The following is a 9,897-nucleotide window of genomic DNA, read 5'->3' as shown; positions in this document are numbered from 1 at the left end:
GGAATCCACATTGACATTATTAAAGGCCCCCTCGATGTCTATAAAGGACGCAATTGTAAATTGTTTATAGTAGAGCGAACTCTCAATTGTACGTACCACTTCATGTAGGGCAGTCTCCGTTGACTTCCCTTTCAAGTATGCATGTTGAGAGCATGATAAATTGGACGTCTTGTCCCTAACATACAGATCCAACAGCCTCTCAAACGTCTTGAGCACGAAGGACATTAGGCTTATTGGTCGGAAATCTTTAGCATTGTCATGACCCCGTTTTCCTGCTTTAGGAATAAATAATATTTCTCAGTCCCATAGAATTTGTTTTGATAACTTTTGATTTTGAAATTTTAGCAAAAGTCGTTATAACCAATTTATGAGATTGAAAATGAAAAGCGTGGGGCGCATGCAATACAAAGCATTATATTTAATTGACAATAGGCAAACTACATAACATAGACCTAAAATTTCTTCAGCGAATGTACAAATTTGATATCGATTTTAAGCGGTCGTTATTCATATATCCACATACATATGAACATATATTACCCTTCATATCAATTCAGGTGGCTATTATATGCGCCGCACGCTTTTCATTTTCAATCTCATTCTTTTCCAATAACCTTTTGAAATAAGTCCCAATCTGTTTTACGAGGGTTTCTAAAGGGAGTAGGCGTATCCGCCGCAATATTTAGCTCAAAGAGTATTCGACGGTGGTCCGAGAGGGTCTCTTCGTCGGATACTCTCCATTTTTTGACCTTTAGGCTCCCCTCGGTCAGCAGAGTTAGGTCTAGGACCTCTTCCCAACCGCAAAAATCAGAGGTAGTAGGAAATATGAAGGTGGGAGTACTACCTCTATTACAAATCCTAAACGTAGAATCAATAATAAATTGAAATAGCGACTCACCTCTTTCGTTGGTTTCCGAGCTGCCCCATAATATATGTCGTGAATTGGCATCGCAGCCGGGTAACACTGGACTAGCTCCTGCTAGCCTTTGTAAAGTGATGACTTCCTGTGGCGGACACGGCCTGTCGTGCGCCATGTATACGGATGATATAAGACAGCTTTGTTAATTCATCAACTCCAAGTTCACGACTGTAGTATCCGGTGAGCTGAAATTGGAACATAAGAAAGCTTTAATAAGTTTTTTAACCAATACACACGCGCGGGGTTTACCTGATATACTAGTGTAGAAGAGGTTATAGCTGGCGTCAATGAGTCCCTTAACCTCTAGGTCCCTTACCCAAGGTTCCTGTATCAACGAGATGTCGATGTCTTCCTCCCTTAGGAAGACCAGGAGCTTGTCCGAGGCAGCCTTAGAGTGCCTAAGATTTGGCTGGACCACCTTCATCGACTTTCTCGGCATTGTTAACTGGCCCTGTGCCTGCCAGCACCTGGTTGGCATCTTCAACGACCTCTTCGTCCGCGGTAACCTTGAGGTTCATATCGCCCAACATCTGGTTGGCATCCTCGATATCAGCCTCTGGAATCGGCTCATTGGAGCGGAATATTTTTAGTTTCGCTGTTCTCACCCCGAAGAGCAGCTTGTTGTCCATTTTTTGCAATGGCCCAATACTTTCTTCGTTAAGCCTCAGAAGGTACGAAGAACTCTTCGCGCCCTCTAGAGGCTTTTCTGCACGAATGACTACCCAGTCACTCACGGGTATTTCTGGATTCTGCCGTTGCAGGAAGCGGATCAACTTGTCGCTATCCATAGCCATCTTCGGCAGCCAAATGCGGGCCCTGGGTTTCCTAGGTACCTCCTCGGCAGGGATTAGTTTGAACTTCAAACCCTCCCAGGCGTTTCCGAGCTCGGCTACGCACTTGCCGAGGAATTCCCTAGAGAACTCATCTCTACATTTGAAAATCCGGCAACCCCTCAGGGACTCACTGGAGCCAAATCCTGGAATAGGGTTGTCCGGATTTTCAAACAGGTAGTCGCCCACCCGTTCAGAGAGTTTTGACTCGATCTCGACCCACCTCTCCTGAACGGGCTTACCGCTGCCTGTGGCTTCGTCGACAAGCACGACCTGAAGGTGATCCCTGGCCACCTCACAGTACCGTCGTTACGCCAACGTTTCTTCTTGCTGGGGCGTGCTTTTTGTGTCCGTCCTTTTTCCAGCTGGTTCTGTTGTAGACTCCTCCTTAGGTCTACTTCGTTTGACTGCCACAGGCTTCTTGGTTGGTTTTGAAGTAAGGTAACTCCTATTCTCCTCCACCACTTCATTGCACCTGCGACTGTCTTCTTCATCCTTGGGGTGTACAGTACCGGCCGCTGCAATCTTGTCAAGAATGAAGACAGCCCTGTTGTACCTCGACCTGAGCGCCACCCCCGAGGACTTGGTTTTCCTCCTTTCTTGCTTTGGAGTGCTCCCTGGAGCACCCAACGCTGCCTTTGAGGAAGATGGGGTATTGTCGGGATCGCTAGGCTTAGCGGTCACCGGTATTGTTGTCGAAGAGCGTGCAGAGTCCTGACTGGAAGCGAGGAGCACGTCCTCCTCTGCGTTCAGGATGTCTTCCGAGACATCTCTCCTCTCTTCGAATTTTGTGTTTGTGTTTTGTTTTTTGTTTTTGTTATTGTTTTTGTTCATTGTTTTTTGTTCCCACGAGTATGCTCGGAAGGGGTGGTCCACCCCGGCAGAGCCGGCATACCGTGGTAAGGCACTTATACAACCGACCTTGCCCGGGCATCGGAGGGGACGGTTAGAGACCAGTTCTTTAAGCACTACTGACCATTCATCCATCGGCACGGGTACCTCAACACCACTGGCTTAAAGTGCTGTCCAGAGGAGGGAAAGGGGGAGAGTGGTCGGCAATATATAGGTGGGGTGATAGGTAAGGGGGGGCGGTTAAGGAATCGGTTGGGTTGGGGGAACGTCGGTGCGGGCGTCTGCGCATGGGAGCTACAGCCCACGGCCGCCACACGAACTACGGGTGAGCAGCCGCAGACTCCAGTCCTGTACCCAGTACCCCTTTTGGTTCATGGTGCTGTGCCCGGCACACAAGTATGACTGACATAGCATCACTTAAGCCCCATCCCCAGCGGCAAGGAGACCGACATGATGAGGTTCTGAGGCTTACCGAAGAAAGTATTGAGCCATTTCAAAAAAATGGACCGTAAACTGCTCTTCGGGGTGAGAACAGCGAAACTAAAAATATTCCGCTCCAATGAGCCGATTATGGAGGCTGATATCGAGGATGCCAACTAGATGTTGGGCGATATGAACCTCAAGGTTATCGCGGACGAAGAGGTCGCTGATACTACAGTCGTGAACTTGGAGTTGATGAATTAACAAAGCTGTCTTATATCATGCGTATACATGGCGCACGACAGGCCGTGTCCGCCACAGGAAGTCATCACTTTACAAAGGCTAGCAGGAGCTAGTCCAGTGTTACCCGGCTGCGATGCTAATTCACGACATATATTATGGGGCAGCTCGGAAACCAACGAAAGAGGTGAGTCGCTCTTTCAATTTATTATTGATTCTACGTTTAGGATTTGTAATATAGGTAGTACCCCCACATTCATATTTCCTAGTACCCCTGATTTTTGCGGTTGGGAAGAGGTCCTAGACCTAACTCTGCTGACCGAGGGGAGCCTAAAGGTCAATAAATGGAGAGTATCCGACGAAGAGACCCTCTCGGGCCACCGTCGAATACTCTTTGAGCTAAATATTGCGGCAGATACGCCTACTCCCTTAAGAAACCCTCGTAAAACAGATTGGGACTTATTTCAAAAGGTTATTGGAAAAGAACTGAAGAAACTACCAGTTGAAGACATTCCTACAAGGGGCGAGCTGGACGCCAAAGCGGACAGCCTGAATAAGGCCTTCGGAAAGGCCCTTACGAAGGCTTGTGCGCTGAGGTGTGGCAAGAAAGCGCGCACACCTTGGTGGAATGAGAACCTTACAACGCTACGGAAGCAAGTAAGAAGACGTCCAATTAATCATGCTCTCAACATGCGTACTTGAAAGGGAAGTCAACGGAGACTGCCCTACATGAAGTGGTACGTACAATTGAGAGTTCGCTCTACTATAAACAATTTACAGTGGGGTCCTTTATAGAAATCGAGGGGGCCTTTAATAATGTCAGTGTAGATTCCATCCATGAGGCACTTATGGAAACAGGGATTGATCACAGTGCCCAGGCTTGGATAGTGTCTCTGCTAAGGAGCAGAGTAATACATGCCGGATTGAGGTACCAAAGCAAGGCCGTATATGCAGTGAGAGGCACCCCACAGGGAAGAGTGCTATCACCGTTAATATGGCTCACGGTCTTAAACAAACTACTGGTAAAGCTGGTCTCTCAGAGAATCAAAGCGGTAGCTTACGCCGATGATGTAGCGATACTGGTATCGGGTCAGTTTCCTTCGGTCTTAACTGAAATTATGGAAAGGACTTTAAAGATAGTAGATTCCTGGGCCATAAGCTGTTCTCTTAGCGTAAACCCGGAGAAAACTGACGTTATGATTTTCACAAATAAAACAAAATTACCAAATTTTAATAAACTAAGGTTCCGAGGAACGGAACTGGATCTGTCAAAGAAGGTGAAATACCTTGGAGTCATTTTGGATCCCAAACTTAACTGGAAACCAAACATTGAGGAGCGTGCTAGGAAGGCCACGGTGGCTCTCTATGTAGCCAAGAAAATGTTGGGCAACATATGGGGTTTGAAACCAAGAATTGTGCACTGAATGTACGCAGCTATAGTCCGTCCCATAATCTCTTATGGGGCGCTGGCCTGGTGGCCAGCCCTTACTAAGGATTACGTAGTTAAAAAGCTAGGCAGAATTCAAAGGTCAGCAGCCGCTAGCGTAACAGGCGCAATGAGATCCTGTCCGAAGGACGTTTTGAACGTCCTTCTTGGCTTATTACTTATAGATATCTTCATCGAGAATTCAGCTGCTAACAGCGCCATCAGACTGCGTGCCCTGGGGCTCTGGAAGGAAAGACCGTTCGGGAACGGTTCCATCCTAGACGCAATATCGTCTGAAATTAAAGCGATGCCCTGTCGAAGTCCTAAGTTCACCATACACCCCGCACGATATTCCCAAGCCGCAGTGACTGGAATCAGGAAGATTTCGGGTACTTGCAGGGCTTAACTGTCTTTACGAATGGGTCAAGGATAGAATGCGGGGTTGGTGCTGGGGTCTTCATTGAGCAATATAACCTAAAACTGTCCTTTCGCCTACCAGAATATGCAAGCGTTTTCCAGGCCGAAACGTTTGCTATTAAGGAGGCAGTAAGGTTCATCAAAGACAATGTACCCGCGAGAACGCAAGTGAACATCCTCTCGGGTAGCCAAGCGGCTATTCAGGCACTCTCTTTTAACTCTGTTAGATCTCAGCCAGTGGATGAATGTAGGAGAGGGCTGGCATATATTTCTAATCAATACGAAATTACCCTAATATGGGTCCCGGGACATAGGGGCATCTACGCAAACGAGGCAGCGGACGAACTAGCAATGAGCGGCTCCGCAATGGATGTGTCCCACGCGATGGACATGGGCGCCTCGCTCAGGGAGATTAAGACAAAAATTACCGAAATTTATCATTCGAAGGCCAGGCAGAGGTGGAACTGCACAGGATCCTACAGAATTGCCCGGCAGTTCTGGGTGTTCTACGACCCTCTCAAAACCAAAGCTCTCTTAGGGATTAGCACAACAAATGCCTACAAACTTACTGCAGGATGCACAGAGCACTGGCCCGTTGGGGTACATGCCGAAAGGATAGGGCTGCCCTTCAATAGGTTCTGTCGCAGCTGCGATGACCCGCGCTCAAAAGAGACAGTCGAACACTTGCTGTGCGAGTGTCCAGCCCTCGCAAGGATGATGCTAAAGACACTCGGCAAACCATTCCTGCAGAATGTTTCAGAGTGCAGCTGCCTCTCTCTGTATGACGTACTGAAATTTATTAAACCCGCCAAATGGCTCTAGGTTGCACGAGTTGTGGAACAAAAATGGCAAACTTGCTAATTGCTTGTCACCTGAGTGACAATCCACTTAAACCAACCAACCTACACATAGAATCCTTCTATGCTACACGCGCATATTCCAAAAATATGCCATAAAAATTGACCCGCCCTAATGCATACATAAATATTTGCCTTATCTACCATTCAAAAAAATTTTACACTCCGCACATTGCTTGTATACAACACGAAATCGCATTTCCCCTATACATAAAGTATGACCGAGTACTCTAGTCCTTCATACACAACTCTCATATACTTTTCTTAACAAATATCATTGGCAGTATTTACTCGCGTGATAAAAAGGTAAACGAGTTCTCTCAATTCGTCGACCATGACTATTTTACCCGCGCTTTTATCATGTCAAAATCTTGTTTGTACAGACCAGGGCTTCGGAGCGGAGTACATAGGGGTATTTGAAAGATTTAGGCGGCCATAAACCAATTTGACAAAATTTTGAAGAAAACTTAAAAAATTAGTCACATTCGATAGTGAACATTCTAAATAACATTTTCCGGTCCCCCTTCCATTTTCTAACTTGCACAGCGAACGCTTACCGTAGACCGGAAACGGAATATTATAACGCTGCTTATAAATAATTTTTCGCTCTCTAGAAAGATCGTGACGGTTTTAAGTTAATATTTTGATTTCTGCACTGTGTTCTTAAAAAGTAGTGACGGATCCGCATACAGAAGATAATAATGCATTTAAGTACTAAACTCTTTTAATCATTTTGATAAGAAAAAGTTCAATTTAAATGTAAAGAAAATAGCGCTTTTCAACGAGTATTTTTTTATTTTTTGTTGAATATTAAGGTATCGTTGTATGCCCGGGAGAGATCGCATTATTATTCTTTGTTCAGTTGAAAGCTTAGAGATTCGGCTAATGTAGTGTGAAAATATTTCCCGCAGAAAATGGCAGATAAGTGGTATTTCTTTACTTAGACAATGTATTAAAGAAAAATATGAAATATGATATGGGGCAAAAGCCTCACATTGTGAACTGGATGTACACAGCGGTTGTGCGTCCCTTTCTATTCTACGGCATAAAGGTTTGGTGGCCATCCGTAGATAAATCTACTATAAGAAACAAATTAACAGCGGTCCAAAGGGTGGCGTGCATGATGATCACGGGAGCGTTACCATCGACGCCTACTAAAGCCCTAGAGACCTTGCTTCACTTGCTACCTGTGGACCTATATGGTAAACTACAGCCAAGCTGTAATGCTATTAGATTAAATGCACTAATCAAATGGAGTGACACGAGGTTTGGTCACTCTAGAGTTTTGGAAGATCCTCCAGAGGACTTTAGGCGCCTGGACTACACAGTCCCGTCAACGGGACTAAAGAATCATTTCCAGACAAGGATCCCCTCAAGGGAAGAATGGGAGGAGGATTCGGTCCTGATATCGTATTCTGACTCCACAGCCATCTACACTGATGGCTCCAAGTTGGATCTGAGGGTAGGAAGTGGGGTATACTCGCAAGAACTCTCACTTAGCCTCAGTTTTCGTCTGCCAGATCTATGCAGCGTTTTTCAGGCTGAACTAACAGCAATAAATGAAGCTGCAAGTTGGTTGATCGATTCTCTAATTAATCTGAAGGCGGTAACAATATTTTCTGACAGCCAAGCTGCTATTAAAGAACTTAATAGTGACAATTCTACGTCGAAGGTTGTTATGGAATGTAGACGTACTCTTAATGAACTGGCAAGGTGTACGTCACTAATGTTGTATGGGTTCCAGGCCACAGAGACATACCGGGAAACTGCGGATGAACTAGCAAGGGAAGGAACCTTGTTGTCTGCAATCCGTACAGCCCGTAATGCGGGCATTCCGCTATCTTCTTGCAAGCTCTGGCTGGAGAATAACTTTGTCGGACGGGCTAATATAAGATGGTCTGCGGAGCCTACCTGCAGGATAGCAAGACATATCCGGCCTAAGCTTGACAAGCGTAGATCTCGCCCTCTCCTCCACTTGGAGCGACCACTGCTGCGGCATGTTATTGGAGTTCTCAACTTGGCATTGCTTGATGGGAATCCACGCCACTAGAATGGGTTTGCAGTCAAACGACTACTATCGTAGCTGCCGCGATGAGGAGGAAGTCGAGAGCGTGGAGCATTACTTATGCCGCTGTCCTGCTCTGGAGAGAGCTCGCCGACGCTCGTTCCTCCATTATTCTTTTAAATGTATGGCCGAACTGGATTCAGCCAGCGTCTATGACTTTGTCCGCTTCATCAGAGCTACGAAGTGGTTCCATTACTAGGGTAAGAGAAGGGACATATAGAGTCTCTTTTATGGCACCACAACACCGGCCCATGGTGGCCTAAGTGTGCCCCTTTTCCTGTAGGATTAGGGCAGCCGAGATAATCTAACCTAACCTATGGGGCAAAAGCAAAAGTCTCTGAAGTTAAACAAAACTTGCACCTTTTTTGTCAGCACCCTTGGAAAGCCATACTGGGAAATGATCATACAAATCGAAGGGAACATCTTCAACTAGATGATCCGCTCTTTTCCCAACACTTAGATTCTTTTTCATTTGTGCTGAGCTTGGACGACCAGCAGAACCATTGGTAGTAGAAGCAAAAATACCAGCAGCAATATTTTCACGGAACTCAGGCAATTTCAATAATTGTTCTTCTTGCACCGATTTATTTGAGTCATTTAATTTTCCCGAATGCAGTCGCCGATACAAAATGTATGTATTTGTCGGGTGACAGGTAATAAGATCAATGGAAATAAGGTAAATTGACTTTATTTCGCATTATTACCTTTTTAAAAGCGAAATAAAATCCATTGACATTATTGCTTTTTCAAACATTAAATTTGCTTAGCTCCGCGGCGGCCCGCGTCCGCGCGCCACACCGCGCGACCGGCGCGCCACCCCACGTCACGCTAGGCCGCGGCCCCACCCTCGGCCATGCCTTCCCCGTCTCCCGCCGTGCTGTAACGCAGGTAGATTTATTTTTTGTATACGTTGAAATACAATTCTTATATATTTTAAATATCGAGGGCTTATATTCAATAGAGGGTATTATTGAATATAAGCCCTCGCACACTTTTCACAAAGATGAGATTCTGATATAAAAATCCACCTAAGCTTTAACTGTCATCGGTGATATTAATGCTACCTTATATAATGACAAGTAATAAGTCCCAGATGGTTTCTAAAATAACAAATTAGCTTTTGTGCAAGTTGCAGAGAGAGGGTATTAATGAATTCAAGCCCTCGATATTTCACATTTTTATATTTGTAAGTTATTGGAAGCAGAGATGCCAACTTGGCTCAAACCGTGCCATTTTTGTACCTATTTTATTTCAAGTGGCACTTTATTTTTCAATTTGGCACAAAGTCCCACAATGGCACTTTTGTAAAAAAATAACATTTCAATACATTTTTTTGAAATCCTTTGCATGTACTTCTTTTTCTCAAATAAAATTTTCTAATTTAAAAAGGCTATTCAACTGGTTTATCATATTTTATCATTGCACTTTTGTTTTGAAAATATGACTTTTAACTTATTGCTAAATGTGAATGATTAAAAGGAATGGCACCTTGTTTGGCACTTTTATTTTTCTATTTGGCACATTTTGGCACTTTTTTATCCTCAATATGGCACCTCATAACTAAGGATATTTGGCAGCTCTGATTGGAAAATGTCTGCTGTGTTTTGGCAACAACTTGTCTGCAGTAAAAAATCATATAATTTGTGATTCAAAAGTGTGTGAAAGGCAATCAATTAATTTACATGATCTCGGTTCCGATATTAAATAATTGTTGGAAACCCTAGACTATCGCAAAAGTCAAAACATGAAAAACCGCATGACTCGCCATTCGAGTGACATCTGCTTACAGTATAAAATCACGAACTATTGTCTCTTAATTAATTATCTAATATTAATGTTAATTTGTATATTATATTTGAAGTTTTAATAAA

The sequence above is a fragment of the Rhagoletis pomonella genome, unplaced genomic scaffold, assembly GCF_013731165.1.
Source record: "Rhagoletis pomonella isolate Grant_MI unplaced genomic scaffold, Rhpom_1.0 Rhpom_scaffold_00586, whole genome shotgun sequence".
NCBI lineage: Eukaryota > Metazoa > Arthropoda > Insecta > Diptera > Tephritidae > Rhagoletis > Rhagoletis pomonella.
Note: the sequence above shows the minus strand (reverse complement) of the source record.